A 17375-nucleotide genomic window follows, 5' to 3' on the forward strand; every position below is an offset into this window, starting at 1 on the left:
CGTGTCATTAAATGGGATATATTATGCAAAGCTCACCTGCGTCCTTTCGTGCTGCCATGTGATTCTCTCCTATGGGGAGAAAAAGGTTTCAAAAGATCTGTGCGTGTGTGTATAGATTTGTGTGTGTGTATCTAAGTTTGTGTGTGTGTATCTACATCTGTCATGGTTTGGGGCAAGAGTCTAACCCAAGACATACAGAATCAGTACAGGACAACGGTTGAAGGAAAAATAACAATCTTTTATTAAAGGAGAACGTTAACTAAGGGCGCACTGGAAGTCCAGCGGGTGAAGGAACGGGAAGGCAGCGTCTAGAGGGGAGAACAACAGAGGTGAATCCTGGGAGATGTAGTCCAGAAGGGGAGTAATGAGTGGGGACTTACGGAGGTCGAGGAGACTAGGTGAGTAAGGGGAGGTAGTGAGTTGGGGGTTTGTCCAAGAGGGAGGTTCGGAGCTGGAGAGGGAGCGGAGGGTTGATGGAGAGCGAGCCAGTCCGGACGGGTGGATGGCTGAATGAAGAAGAGGAGCCAGTGTGGAGTCCTATGGATTCCGCGTGGAGTTTCCTGATGCGAAGCATGACCTGAGGTAGGTTGTTCAAAAACATCCAAGAGTTATGAGAGTTCCAACAAGTCACACAATACACTGGGAGACCTAGACACGAGTACAAGTGGCTAGAAACTACCAGTCAGCAGCAGTCATCCGGCGTAGAGTAGTGCTCACTAACCTCCTTAAGTATCCAACTCGCTGATTAGCTGACGAGATGCAGCTGCCGCTCCCTCTCCTGCAAACAGAACACTCAGAGATGGTGAAGATGGGAAGAGTACTCACCCCGGCTCATAACAGTATCTAGATTTGTGTGTGCGTAACTCTTGATTTGTATCTTGTGTTTAAATTTTTGTGTGTAACTTCAGCTCCTACACATACAAATCATTGAATAAGCACACAAATCACCTGGTAAACACGGACAAAAGTACATTACACATAGATCAGTTTACAAGTGCAACAATCTTTTTGAGACTCTTCACAACTGACTGATTTGTGCGTACATGGTACGTTTGAATGCTGATTTGTTACACACACACAAATCTAGATACACACACACACAAATTTAGATACACACATACACACACATCTGTAGTAACACAAACACAAATCTAGATACATATGCACAAATCTAGATACACACACAGATAATAATAATAATAATAATAATAATAATAATAATAATAATAATAATAATAATACATTTTATTTAAAAGCGCCTTTCAGAACACCCAAGGTCACTTGACAGAAAACACTTAATAAAATACAATAAAACAATAATAAAACCCAAACAAGAAAAAAAAACAGAGTGAAACAGTTCAATAAAATCAGAGGTTGTAGGCAGATTTAAACATATGTGTTTTGAGTTTTGTTTTGAAAGGGGTAAAACTGTCGATGTTCCTGATGTCTGGGGAAGGGAGTTCCAGAGACGAGGAGCAGAGAGGTTGAAAGCTCTGCTCCCCATGGAAGCGAGACGGGCAGAAGGAACCGCAAGATGGATGGAAGAAGAAGATCTGAGAGAACGGGATGGGGTGTGAATACTTATAAGGTCTGAGATATATGGAGGAGAGAGGTTGTGGATTGCTTTGAAGGTATGGAGGAGAATTTTGAAGATGGACCTGAATTTAACTGGGAGCCAGTGAAGCTGTTGGAGAACCGGGGTGATGTGGTGAAAGGAAGGGGTTCTGGTGATAATACGGGCTGCTGAATTCTGGACCAGTTGCAGTTTATGAAGGAGTTTGTTGGGGAGACCATAAAGAAGTGAATTGCAATAGTCGATACGGGAGGTGACGAGGCTGTGGATGAGAATGGCGGCAGTGTGAGGGGTCAGGGAGGGGCGGAGACGGTTTATGGAACGTAGATGGAAGTATGCTGACCGAATTATGTTATTAATGTGAGCTTGAAAAGAAAGTGAGCTGTCAAGGATGACACCCAGACTCTTGTCGTGAGGGGAGGGGAAGACTATGGCGCTGTCAATAGTTAAAGAAAAGCTGTCAGACTTTGAGAGGGTGGATTTAGTGCCAACTAGAAGAAGTTCAGTTTTATTGCCGTTGAGTTTGAGGAAATTAGAGGTGAAACATGATTTGATTTCAGTGAGGCAGAGTGTAAGGGAGGATGGTGGGAGAGTTGAGTTGGGCTTACTGGAAATGTAGAGCTGGGTGTCATCCGCAAAGCAGTGAAACTGGATATTGAATTTGCGGAAGAATTTGCCGATAGGGAGGAGATATACTATGAAGAGGAGGGGCCCCAGGACAGAGCCCTGGGGTACACCTGACTTGACTGGGGAGGGTTCTGAGGAAAAGGATTTTAACTGGATGAACTGAGTGCGGCCAGTAAGGTAAGATTGAAACCAGCGGAGGGGGCTGTGAGTGATGCCTAAGGAAGAGAGTCTATTGAGGAGGATGGGATGAGAAATGGTGTCAAAGGCCGCACTCAGATCGAGGAGAATGAGAATAGAGATTAAACCAGAATCAGCAGCAATGAGTAGGTCGTTAGTGATCTTGATGAGAGCTGTTTCTGTGCTGTGGTGGGGACGGAAGCCAGACTGAAACTGTTCATAAAGGTTATTGCGGGTGAGATGGGAAGAGTTCACAGACACACACACACAGATCTTTTGAGACTTTTTTTTCTCCCCATACTCTCCTGGCTTTATAAACACTCGAAACATTTAAAAAAATCCATCAATCCACTTTTGATGGTGTTTGGTTTCAGGAATTATGTGACTAAAACAAGCCGTTTCAAAAAGTCTCCATTTGGGTGTAGCAATTTGTAAGTGGTTACTTTTAATAAATTGTCAATAGCATGTAAAGGTATTCAATAAAATGTAATATCCCATAAATATATGGATTATCAATATTATTGAGCCACTAATATTCGATTGATGATGAAACTAGGTAATTTGGGTGCACCTGGGAAACAACACATTATCATAATTTGACACAAAGACAAAAATATAGTTTATAAAATTCTGTTACTATATTAATGATGATAGGTATTTGATTATGAGTGGTCATTCACAGTGATATTAAATGAGACAATGAATGAACTCTGATGAAACATGACCTTGTATGTTTAAGAGCTTATTCTAAGTGACTCAGAAAGATGTGGTGTCTGGGTTTATGAAATAAATTTAGCACTTTGTTGGATTTAATTTAACAAGTTATCAAATTAATATTAACCACTCTAACGCCATTGTTTAGTCTACACACCAGGATCATAGAAGCTCTTGGAGATCCGGTTTGCAGGCAAAGCTGTCTTTGAGAGCGAGTGTGTGGACTTCTGATGTATCTGAAGATTGTAGGCACCTTCAGTCTACCCACAACAAAAAAAATCAAAAGAAATTTTCAGGTGGCTTCTGGTGGATGGTTTCACATCTGAGTGGGTGGTGGATATAGCTAATAATAATTGTTGATTCAAAAAAGGTGATGATTTTTTGAGTCGCTAAAATTATTCCACTGAAGAATCTGGTTTGATTCCCCATAGGATGGTCATTTATGTTATGTTTATGTATTTAGCAGACGCTTTTGTCCAAAGTGATTTACAGGTGATAATCAGCATGTTGCCCTTGAGGATAACAACAACAATAACAACAACAACTTGACATCAATCATGGGGAGGAGGGAACAAGGAGTGGACAGTAGAGAGGGGGGACGGGTGCAGGGAGGGTGCTAGTTAAGAAGATGCTCTCTGAAGAGCATTTAGTTGTGAGCTATGGATGAACTCGGAGCTCTGGCTGGAACTAGGGAAAACAGGAAGTGAATTCACTTTTAATAAAATGGTTGTTGATAAACTTTGACCAACCAGATGAGGCCGGAAGAGGCCCTGGTTGACGTCTTCCTTCAGGGACTCTCCGGCTCACTCAAGGATAAGCTGGCAGCTAGGGAAATTCCGGAGGAGCTGGAGGATCTGGTCGACCTGGCCACCCGCATCGACCGACAAAGGTTAGAGCACGACCTCAAGGAACACCGCGGCTACCACTTCTCGTCTCCTCTCAACTCACGCAAGCACCCCTCGGCTCAGCTACAGATCCCCGCCCCGGGCTCCATCTGTCACAGAGCCTATGCAACTGGGAGTGGGGAGGCTCTCCCGGCCAGAACGTCAGAGGCGTATGAGGGAGGGGCTGTGTTTGTACTGCGCTCAATCCGGCCATCCGGTTCGTCATTGTCCAGGAAACGCCAGGACTTGCCAGCAGGAGGGCAGCTAGCAGGTCGGGTTTCCGCCTTTTCCCCGCTCTCAAGACCTACAAAAAGGGTGCTGGTTACAAACGGTTCGGAACAAGGTGAATTCGAAACTCTGATTGACTCTGGTTCGCAGTGATTTGATGTCCCAGGCTGTGATAAACAAATTTTTAATTCCATTTGTTACCATTACACCTGCCCTGCTTATCCATGCAGTTAATGGTTCCCCTATTAGTAAGATTACTACCTTACACTGTTCCCGTTAAAGTGACTGTCTCGGGAAATTATGCGGAACTGTTGAGCTTTCTAGTGGTTGATTCCCTGACACCCTCAGTTATCCTAGGTTGTCCTTGGTTATGCAAGCATTGCCCTCATCTGGACTGGGTTTCCGGCCACATGTTGACGTGGAGTCCCTTTTGTTTGTTAATCTGTTTATCTGCTGCCACAATACGTTCCGTCCCTCACCCACGACTTTCAGAACCACCTGACATTGGTGATGTCTCTTCCGAGTACTCTGACCTGGCCACCATTTTCAGCAAATCTAGGGCCAAGAACCTGCCTCCCCATCGCCCTTACGATTTCCCTCTTATCTTTTCACTCTCTCTCTCTTTCTTTACATTTTTAATCATAATTGTCTATTTTTTGCTCATTTAAAAAATATTTTTAACCGTTTTCTAAATTCTTTTTTATATTTTTACATTTTTCGTTTTTGTGAAGCGCCTCGTGATTTTTATCTTGAGCGGCGCTACAGAAAAGATATTTTCTTCTTCAAGCTGAAGACCAAGAGACTCAGTCCTCTTCAAGCTTGGCCTGTGGCACCCCCTGCCCCCCGCTTTGTGGACGGTGGGCTGGTCTATGCTATCCTCAAGCTCTTGGCCTCAAGGAGTCGGATGAGGAGTACAGTATCTTGTGGACTGGGTGGGTTACGGTCTGGCTGACTGCCAGTGGGTCCCCGAACGGGAAATAATTAGTCAGGACCTGATCGAGCAGTTCCACAGGGACAACCCCGGTCAGTCCTGCCGTCCGTCTGGTAACCGGACTTTGCAAGGGGGGTTATGTTATGGTTTAACCCTTCTTTGCGAGGGGGTTTATCTTTTGCTTTAACCCTTCTCCTTTTTGTTGTACTTATTTATTCTGGTGAGGGTTCATTTCCCCTGCTCATTTCTGTACCTTGTTTTTCTGTGCAGATCAGCTGCGGCCGGACGCTCCGCCCCACGCCTATGTGTCCCCCAGAGTGTCGCGGCTGACTGCAATCCCTAATCACCACCCTGATTTAAGTCATGACCGCCTGTCCTCGGTGTGGCGTTGTCTTGGATGTTTGAACTAAATTTTAGTGTTCCTTGCATGTAAGTCCCTCGTGTGTTACCGTCTGTTTTGGGCTTTTTCCCACCATGTGTGGTGAATTTTTGTTATTAAAAAAAAGAGGCATCCCCAACCTGAGCCAAGTTCTCCTTCCTGCACCTGGGTTGCTAGTCGCCCCCCCCCCCCCCCCCCCCACCACCACCACCACCACCACCACCACCACCGTGACACTGAGCAGGTCTTTACGGGACTGAAGACATCAGGACGCTGGGGTTTCTATGTGTGGGCTGATGTCATTTAGACAACTAAACACAGTGTAAAAAGTAATGATTTTTTTCTTTAGTACAAACTTTACTCCCTGTTTCAGTCTCTGGATCTGTGTTCAGTCAAGCAGCTAGAGTGGAGAGTTTTCGATCTTCAGTAATTTGTGCACACATCGAGACGCCGTTATTCTCCACAGATACACTGCATCATAGTGGTAGCTCTGATTATGAATAATGCTTTGTGGTATCAGAAGAAGCAGCGCTATTTGTGGATAGAAGTTTAGCTGCCCTACCAACCAGATAAAACTCTAAATAAATAGCCAGCACTCGGGCTGGAATGTGATTATACATAAAGAGGAGTTTACAAGCTGATAATGGAAGTGGCGAGAGGCCTGGACTTGATGTTCTGCTCTCAACAAAGGCAGCACACTCAGGTGAAGAGACGTCCACACGCAGACAACTCTCAGAGCGTGAGGACGACGATAGCTGCAGCAACAATAGAAGTCAGATAATCACAGCTGCCTTGGTGACAGCATAGCATAATTAACACTAATGACCCTACACTTTATGAGCCTCTACAAAGACAATTAGTCCTCCCACTCTCCTCCTCCTCCTCTCTCCGGGGCAGTGAACACGAATTTAACCCACACCTTGCCCTCCTTCATCCCACTGCTACTTTTCTTTATTGAAAACATTGTCTGCCTACATTTATGCTACTTTCATCTATCTATGGTAGATGAGAATTTGCACTTCTATATCTACATGTTTTTCAGAGTTGAAAAGGAAAATAAATCGTATCATCAAAGGCTTTTTTTTCGGTTCCTTCTTGGACACTTTGTGATAATTCACACACACACACACCTGTTCTCAGACGCAGCAGCCAATTATATTTGATAGATGATCTAAAGAAGTAACTTTTGCAAAGGTGTAGCTGACAGGTGATTGATTGTAAGGTAACTGATTGATGACTGGAGCAGAAATACAACAAGACTCTAGAACATCAGTGCATCTCAAAGGACTAATAACATGTCTTTGTTGTCTCAGCGTAACAAAATGCATTGTTTCAGTGAGTTTTAGTCAAAGATTCACTACACCTTTAAGATAAAAACCTCCATCGTGACCTTTCTTGTGTGGCCAACTCGGTTGATTCTTTTAAAAAGCAGCTGAAGACACTTTTATTTAGACAAGCTTTTATGTAAGTTGACCTTGTGCTCCTGTCCTGTTTTGCCTTTTTATCTATGTTGTGAAGCACTTTGTGATTTTATCTGTGAAAAGTGCTATATAAATAAAGTTTTACTTACTTACTTACTTAAATGTTATAGTTAAGGTTGGCTTGAGTTATCCTGGCTCATCCCTTTGGTTATGCTGCTATAGAAGAACATACTCCCTTACCCTCTCTTTAATCCCTGTTTGTATTATTGCCCTTTACTCCGTTTGTCTCAATGCTGTCCTCTCCGACAGCAGCATGTCATGGCAGGAGTGGTATAGTATATTTCTTTTATAATTGAAATATGAGTTTTTTTTTTCCAAGGTTCATACCTTACCACCATTTTCATTATATATGTACATCACTTGGTAGAAAATGACAGTGAGACACTTAACCTTTCCAACTAAAAAGTAAAGAGATACCTACTACTCCCGAGTGTTGACCAGCTCTCTAATCCCCCATCTCTGGTCCTGGTGCCAATAGATCTGTGGTGCATTGGATCTCCAATAATGACTTCCAGCCAAATTCACTGTGCCAGCTCTGAGCTTCTAACACCATGTAATTAGCAGACTATTGACTCTCTGAGACAACTGGCCTAGGCAACTTGAAGAATGACCACAATTAATTTTAGGCTCTCAAGACTATTGGAAAACATGAACATTTAGAACAGCAGAATTACTTTTATTTACTTTATTCAGGCTGTTTGTTTGTGCCTGATGCACTATGTTTACAGGTGGATGTGATAGTTAGCATAAGGTAAATAAAGGAAGAAGAAAATCTGAGTGATGCAATTTTATGTGAATCAAACTGAAAAGCAACATTCAATTTCATTCAATTCAAGTTTATTTATATAGCGCCAAATCATGGCAAGAGTTGTCTCAAGGCACTTCACACAGTAAACATTCCAGTACAGGTCAGTTCATTAAGCCAATCAGTAAAAAGTTTCCTATTTAAGGAACCCAGCAGATTGCATCGAGTAACTGACTGGTGTCAGAGTCTTTACAGCAATCCTCATACTAAGCAAGCGTTTAGCGACAGTGAAGAGGAAAACTCTTTTAACAGGAAGGAGCCTCCAGATGATCCTAGCTCAGTATAAGCAGCCATCCACTACGACTCACTGGGGATCGAGAAGACAGCACGTGCACACACACGCGCGCACACACACACACGCACACACACACACACACACACACACACACACACACACACACACACACACACACCATATATACCAAGTAGTGTTTCAATGGCTACATTGTGATTTCTGTGTAAACATTCTATTTAGTGAAAGATCAACTTTATCGTATTTATCCTAGTGAATCTATAATTGATTCAACAGGTTAGCTAGTAGTAGCACATTCATTTATTGTGTTTAACGTTTAATGCTTAAACTATGCATTCCTACTTCGAAAAGGGAGTACTTATTTTGGAGTTTACAAATAGTGGGATCCTCAAATGTAGAGAAATTATTTGGTTTCATGTAAAGCAAAGACTAGTTCTAACCAGACTGAGGAGCTAATGGCTAGCCCACACAGAGTCTGAAGAAACATTTTTTTAAATGTAGAGCCTCTCAAGATAAAAATCTGAAGAACAAATATAATTTTTTTAAAATGCTTATATATATATATATATATATATATATATATATATATATATATATATATATATATATATATATATATATATATATATAAATAAAAGAAATAAAGAAAATGAGTAAGAAAAGGTAATACTAGATCCAGAGAAAAGCTTGTCATTAAAAACGAATTACAGTTTCTCCAAATTGAGGTTGTTCAAAGTGCTATGGTCAACATGTAAGAAACTGGTCCTAACCTCTTTACTGAAACCTACTGTATTTCACAAGGCCTGAACAGCATTGAGCTTTGATGAGAGTGTTTCTGTTTGTTTGGCTAATATCTTTGTGAATAATTTGCTTCTTCTTCCTTGACCACAGAGATGCTGGCGCATTACAGACATGCTTTTCCAGTCAAAACACAATCAAACAGCAGATGATAATGTCAAGCATTCTGATTACATGTCAGGATAGATTACTGCACAAGGATCTGTTCTTCACAGTGTAATGAACAAAAGACAAAAGCAGTAAGAAAACATATCCCTTACTCTTTCACATTCATCCTTTCATGCATACAGCTGCAGCCATAACAGCACAGTAGATGTGTACTCATTTATCAGTTCCATCTGCAGTGCCCACATGAACATAATGGATGATCTCTGGAGTTTCATTTCCATTTCTGTTTCCGCTGCTGTTCTCAGCGGGAGTCCAAAGAAACCGTGCATCTATGCACGGCCACCTCACCACCGGTGTGATCTTCAGAATACTAAATATTTCATCCTTTGTGCTTTATGACCTGCCACTCTTTCTGGACTCGGTTCAAAGGGGCCTGAAATCAGAAGTCACAAAGATGCGGTGTGCAAAAACTCTTCAAACTCACAACCGTCCTCTGTTGCTTTGTAAAAACATTATTGTCAAGTTGCTTTTTATTCTCAGCACACATTGTAACCAGAAATAAGAAGCCAATGTCTGACTTTTGGCACCAAAGTGAAATATTCAATCTCAGTTCTTTGAACTGAAAAACGTGTTAGAATATAATTCTGAAATAAGTGTTAAAGAGAAAACAGCAGTGGTGGCTCTGCCATGATGCTACAAGTCTCACAAGAAGAAGATAGGAATCACTAAATATAAAAAAAATACATGAAAATTAAACAATCTATATATCAGACAGACTATAAGTGCTGTGTATGATCAGCATTTAAGTGTTAAGTATTTAAAAATGTTCTCTCACGCTTTTACCATGACTGAATCATCTTGTGACGTATTTCCCGTTCCTTCCTGCAGCAACCTTTACCAGCAATCTATGCTATGACTGGCATGTGTGCGCTGGAACCCCCCCCCCCCCCCCCCGCCACCACCCAAATACAAAGGATAGGAGAGCATCTGGGTGCAGAGGTATTGCGACCACAACCAAATAGAGTCTCAGTTCAGCTCAGGATGTTCTCCTGGAACCTGAAGCTCTCCACATTTCACCCTTGTTTTTTCATCCATTCATCCATTTTCATCCGCTTATCCAGAGTCAAGTCGTGGGGGCAGTAGCCTAAGTTGAGAGGCCCAGACTTCCCTCTCCCCAGCCACTTGGGCCAGCTCCTCCGGGGAAATCCCAAGGTGTTCCCAGGCCAGGTGAGAGACGTAGTCCCTCCACCGTGTCCTGGGTCTACCTTTAGGCCTCCTACCGGTTGGACGTGCCCGGAAAACCTCACCAGGGAGGCATCCAGGAGGCATCCTGACCAGATGCCCGAGCCACCTCAACTGGCTCCTCTCGATGTGGAGGAGCAGCGAATCTACTCCGAGCCCCTCCCGGATGACCAAGCTTCTCACCCTATCTCTAAGGGAGAGCCCAGCCACTCTGTGGAGAAAACCATTTCGGCCGCTTGTATACACGATCTCATTCTTTCAGTCACTACCCAAAGCTCATGGTCATAGGTGAACGTAGATCGACCGGTAAATTGAAAGCTTCTACTTCTGACTCAGTTCTCTCTTCACCACGACAGACTGGTACAACGCCCCCATCACTGCAGATGCAGCACCAATCCGCCTGTCAATGTCACGCTCCAGTAGTAGTAGGAGTATTTTCATTACGGAGAACCAGAAAATTATGGAATGTGGTCTCATAGCTTTGTGAACACTCTCCAGCAGGTAAAGAAAAAACCCAAAACAGAATTTTTCAGCGTGATAGTGGGACGTAGGATTACAAGAACCAAGTGGATTTTTTTACTATTACGCGGATTATTAAGTGATTACTGGGACAGCAGTAGCTCAGGAGGTAGAGCGGGTTGTCCAGTAATGGGATGGTTGCAGGTTCGATCCCGGCTCAGACCAGAGAATGCTGCTGTTGTGTCCTTGGGCGCCTTGCCTGCTGGTGGTGGTCCGAGGGACAAGTGGAGCCAGTGTTCAGCTTGAGCCTCGTCTCTGTCAGTGCGTCCCAGGGCAGCTGTGGCTACACCGTAGCTCATCTTCACCAACGCATGAATGTGTGTGTGAATGGGTGAATGACTGATTGTGTTGAGAAGAGCCTTGGGGGTTGTGGAACCCTAAGAAGGCACAATACAAATACAGACCATTTTATTATGACCATAAACCAACAAAGGAAAGGAAGAATCTAAGCTTCATGAATTTAGCTCTGCTTTGCTTATCATTTAGCAGCTTACTGTTATCATTGGGAGTTGTTAAGGTACAATAAGTGGATTCTATGTTTTAGATGAGTCCCGTTAAGTGTGTGTGCAGTTTGCATATATTGAGTAATATTAAGCATGTTTTTGGAGCAACTTTGCTCGTGGATCTGGTACCAGGTCTGTCGGGTTCAGTGTGTGACACATAACAATGGTAATTTGGCACCCACGAGTGGTGATATGTGGTTAGCGCATCTGAAAAACCAACTTGCAAAAATGTGCCCTTCCAAAAAAGAAACGACTTCAATGAGTTTCACCAATCTTCTGTTGTGTCTGTTGGAAATGAGTGGAATTACAAACGAACATATTTAGGTTTAGCACACACACACACACACACACACACACACACACACACACACACACACACACACACACACACACACACATGCACAAACTGAGTTGCACTACTTAGCCTTTTTTGGTTACTGATGAGAAAATATGAAAGTATCCTGCTGTCCTTGTGAATGTGCTACACAATTAACAGTAGCCTAAAGCCGGGCGTACACTGTGCGACTTTTTCACTCGTAGCACTCGGCTTCAGCTCAAACTGTACGACTTCCTCGCAGGGCAGATCTCACGAGTCATGTGCTCACACTGTACGACCCAGTTCTCAGATGCGACCTGACTGCTCACACTGTACGGTAGCAACACGTCAGACCTAAAAATATGCTAAAAATAGCAGTTTTTACACAACACGTTAGACTTTTTTGTCTTGTTTTGCCTGTTGTCCTTCAGGAGCACTGCAGGAGGACACACAGGGATTTATGGGGGTTGGATGAGGAAAACGAAATAAAGAAAGTAAATCTGTGTTTTGTGATCAACAATCTTTGTGAGTAAAAAAAAAATGTGTAGAAATTAAAACGAACAACGTGTGTTATTAGGGAAATAGCGGGCGAGCGGTGTTGATGCAGGATTGCGCATGCGCCGTGAGCGGTTCTGATACATTTTGGGTCGCAGCTGCTCGCAGCGCCGCTTCAACAGTGCGATACCCTCACGAGGGACGAGCGAAATTTCAAACACGCTGGTCACGTGGTGTTAATCGCCTCTTGTAACCCCCTGTACACTACACGACCGCTCGGCGCAAAACTCGCCCCGATGTCGTGGATTCTCGCACGGCTGGAAAATCGACTCAAAAAAGTGAAAAAGTCACACAGCGTACGCCTGGCTTAACTCCACTGGACCTTTGTTTTTGTACACATTTCTTTATGGAGTAAAACTGAAATACAAAAAAATGATCAACAATTAGCTTAGCATTACTTTCATGCACACTAACACACACCCATTAGCATTAGCCTACAATAACCAAAATCTTTATTTACAATAAACATTTCTACAAAATAAACATACAAGTACAAGTACAGTTTGCAACTTAACACTAATGAAAACTTACAGACACGATGTAACGATGTTGTTGGTACTCACAGAAAGGCAGCTGTTGGTGAATGAACCTCGTCTTCCTCTGTGATTTAGACAGGCTGGATGCCCAAAAGGCGCATTGTTGCAACATCAACCACCACAAGCAAACCGGCACAACGCACCGCACGCAATAAACATATGAACCGCCCTCCCCCGTGCACCCACAGTACCACCATCAACAGAACCCTTCACCAGCGCACGCACACACACACACACACGCACACGCACACGCACACACACACACACACACACACACACACCAGTTTTTACCAATTCTGCCTTTCTTGGGATCCACCAATTTCCCTCTTTCCTATTTATTTTTGCATTCCCTTTCCTTACATTTTCTAATCACAACTTTTATTTTTTTGCAATTTTAAACACATTTTTTAATAATTATTTAAAATATATGCATATTTCAAATTTTGATTTTGTGAAGCGCCTCATGGTTTTTATCTTGAGACGCTATATAAAAGATCATTCTCTTTCTTTATTTCTTTACCCCACCCCCCCACCCCTGTATGCAAAACCTACCCCATGTCCGTCCTGCAGTATTAGTCACCTTTTTAGTCACATCAGACATGTTGGATGCCACATGATTCACCCTCCACAAAGCCTCAACTAGAAACGCAAAAAGCCTTTTCTTATCTCCCACCTGCCCCCTCATCTGCAACTCCAGCCGACAGAGGCACAAAACAGGGCCCTGACTCTGATGCACCACCCCCATAGCGCCCACATGACGCACCGCCTCAGCATAAGACAACTTACGTTCTGCCTGACACTTCTCCGCTCCCACCTCCGTCCTATATGCCACACAACCCCTGTAAGCCGCTTGATGGTTCCCATCACAGTTACAACAGCGGAGTGGAAGATTTCAACGTTTACCCTAATGGTCACCTCCGCACTGCCAACACCTCACACCCATAGATATGTATATAAACACTAGATGGCTCGTCCCCACTGTTCGCCAATGGGATGCAACGTAGGTATGTGGCGGCCATCTTACCTCAGACAGCTGCCCTCTTTCTTGTCATTGGGATGTATGGTGCACGTACTATTTAAAAAACTCTAACTTGCTCAATTTTCAACCGATTTTCAAAAGATTTGATTTGTTATAAACGCCAGAGATGTGTCTATGAAATAGGATGGGTTTGGCCCAGAAATTCCTGTTATTTCATAGGTTTGTGAAATAAGATGTGTGTAGAGATGAGATTTCAAAGTTCTTTTGAGGTAAAGCCCACGTTAACAGAACACAGATACAAAATGTGCTCCCAACAAATAAGACAACCGAGACCCAAATCACATCTGTTGGCCAGAACCGGCCCACCAGCAATAAAATTTCCCCTAGCAGATTATTTTGTATTTTCACTGTTTCTTAACTTTTGTTTTCTTATTTATTGACTTTCATTCATTAATTATAAGCTCTTTGGAAATGCTTTCTGAAAAAGTTAGGAAATAATCCAAAAATAGATTAGGTTAATAAATAAGATGGATTACAGTAATAAATAAGATAGATGGATAATGGATTGATCTTGTGAAGGAGATTTTCAACATTCATAATACAAGATAAACAATGTATAGAAGAAGGTAGCAGCAGCAATGGAACAGCAGTTTCTAATTATTTTATTTACATAAGAACAATTAACAGACTGAATAATGTACAAGTCTAGGTTTTCTTTGCAACAGTTACAGATGAAAGGTGATCCCACGTTGTCTCAGTTTGTCACAGCGGCGATTCGAGCATCCGTAGGCTGCACGAAAGTCAGGCATGTGGACCCTCAAGCTTCACAATTAATAAAGGTGTATTTCTGCAAACATAAATCCAGAAATGTCCTGTTTAATATATCCCAATATAAGTTTTGTGTAACAAATCAAGACGCTTAAAAATCACGGGCAATTCAGCATTAATTTATTTAAAAATAAAACGAGCAACTCCCACTGAGGTAAATAGTCTACTTTGTTTTGCTAAGCAGTATACACACTGTATCCCTCGTCATTTCTAAACCAAGTTAGACAGCTAATAAATACAAAAAACACCCACACACAGCAATTTACACAACTATTGAGCTGTCGTAAAGTCGTTTTTGGTTTTGTAGAACCACATATAATATCGATTGTGATCTCAACCTGAATAACATGCACATAGCCTAAGCGGGACACATGGTTCACAATGAAGTCACTTTCAAAAGCAAAAGCGTTACTTTCAACACGTAAAAGTATGTTGTCTCAAGCCCATGTGTTCTAAGGTTTGTAACAAGGCAAACCGCTTGTAAATCCGTTAATATTTTATCGAGTTAAGGGTGTTTTTGTTTAGGCTGATCACTCACCTTCCAGCTGCTACCATTGAGAGCGGAGGGGTCTGTTGTCTGAGGTAAGATGGCCGCCGTTTAGCTACGTTCTCGACTCTCTCTTTCGCCATCTAGTGTTTGTATACATATCCATGCCCACACCCACCACACAGGCACCGGCCACATAACCAAAGACTTGACAACTACAGCCCTTCAAAGGAGGCTCCTCATATGCCCTGACGGCCCAAAATAACACGTCCAGGGAGCTCCACCGCATCAAACGTAATCAACAGCAGAGTGGGTCCACGTGCATCAAACCTCAGACGCCAAACTGCCGCCCCACTCAGGGAGTCAAACACCTCCTACTCAAAAACATTGTTCGAAATGCCATACACCACCCCCTTAGCCAAACAACCGGAATGCGACTCACATTTCGCACAATCACACTTTTCTTGATAATTCATTTGTTTTCTCTCCCTGCTTTGTGACAAGGAAAGGTAAATGCTAAAAGTCATAATTTTTTACAGTCTATGATTGCACACTTGGTAGTGCATGTTGGCATAACAGAGCCTTCATCTAAGCAGTGGTTACTGTATTATACACAGTTGTGACCGGAAGGCCTAATTGATTTCTCCTCCTATTTCAAAGTTTTAGTTGAGGCAAAAGCCACCAAGTCAGTGCGTGGTGTGGACATTGTGTTTGCTTTGTCTTGTACTTGGTTATGCAGCAAACAAAAGGACACTGGTGTGAATAGAGAGAGGGGTGACAGATTTGGAAACAAGATTTGCCTGCAGGGGGGTGCTTCATAATCCTGCAAATGAGGTGCCTGAGAAGGTGCAGTGGAACGTAGGTTAGTGGCCTTCATATGGCCTGCGTGTGTGTGCGCGTGCGCGTGTGTGTGTGTGTGTGTGTGTGTGTGTGTGTGTGTGTGTGTGTGTGTGTGTGTGTGTGTGTGTGTGTGTGTGTGTGTGTGGTCAAACATTATTCCCACATGGCCAAGCCACCAAGAGGAACACAGTCTTAATGGGATATTTATCAAGAGAGGACGCTCGACAGCAGACAAGGAGAAAGAAAGAGGCTCGTCTGACCGGGACATCCTTGACTATTATAATAAACAAGCATATTATTTGAAAGTCTAATGACCGCTAACTTTAATGGACTGGGCCAGGTCTTTAAAGAGATTCAGTGGCACACTTCCTGCTTTACTGTAGTGACCTCGAACTGAGTTAGGGATGGTAAATGACCTGCATTGATATAGCGCCTTCTAGAGTCCTGGAACCCCCCAAGGCACTTTACAACACAATCAGTCATTCACCCATTCACACACTGGTGGGAATGAGATACGATGTAGCCACAGCTGCCCTGGGGCGCACTGAGAGAAGCGAGGCTGCCGAGCACTGGCGCCACCTGTCCCTCCAACCGCCACCAGCAGGCAAGGTGGGTTAACGGTCTTTTCCAAGGACACGACAGTGACAGACTGAGCGGGGCTGGAACCTTCAACCTTCCAATTATGGGGCGAGCACTTAACTCCTGTGCCACCCTCGCCCAGGATGTATAGAGATGTTTGTCTGTGTATTCTTTGTGAAAAGTACTCGTACTAACAGGAAAATCAATGTATCGATTGTACATGCAGTCAGGAGGTTCCTAATAATGTTAGAAAAAGAGAAAGAGCAAGATACAAATCGAATCACTATCTGTGCTGCAGTACTGTAAAGCCTTAGATCGTAATAGTCCTTGTTCTGCCCAGTAGGATGCATGAATCGTTTATCTGTCATCTTAATATTTAGAATGGATCCAACTCCAACATTTTTACGAGAAGAGACACTATCTGATGTAGTAGTAGCTGGGAGCAGGGGTGGTCTGGGACGAAGACTTGGCCCTGGCATTGGTCTATTGCGCCGGCTGCCGGGGGGCAGTGCATGGGGATTTCTCCATCGCTCCAGCTGAAGGGGGGGGCATCGTTCCCAAGATTTAAAAAAATCACTCAAAACAAGACATTCTGAAGAACTTCCCAAATGTTTCACCTCAAATATTTGTTCTGCCTAATGAAGATGTTTCAAGTAAAAATTGGGACTTCCGCTTGTTCCCTTTTGTCCTTTTGTCCGTGAACACTTAACATGCACTTCACACTTCCTACCGGGTAATTGTCTTTCCCAAAGCGTTGTACAGTAATTCATCTGCATGCTGGTGTTTGACAAGGAGAACAGTCAGATACTCATGGGCTTTTTCCAGTATGACGTTATTAAATTTCATGCAGCTGTGTTTACGTGCTCTCAGAGGGCTGTCAACATTCTGAGCTGCATGAACACCAATTTGACTTAAAATCTATCTCTTGAAAGAAACGCCGAAGGCAATGTTGCAGACTTCTGTTCGTGCGTGAGAAATTGAAGCAAAATAATCACACTAACACAAAGCATCAATGCTGCTCAGCATAAAGACT

This window comes from Nothobranchius furzeri, chromosome 12 (genome assembly GCF_043380555.1).
Source record: "Nothobranchius furzeri strain GRZ-AD chromosome 12, NfurGRZ-RIMD1, whole genome shotgun sequence".
NCBI lineage: Eukaryota > Metazoa > Chordata > Actinopteri > Cyprinodontiformes > Nothobranchiidae > Nothobranchius > Nothobranchius furzeri.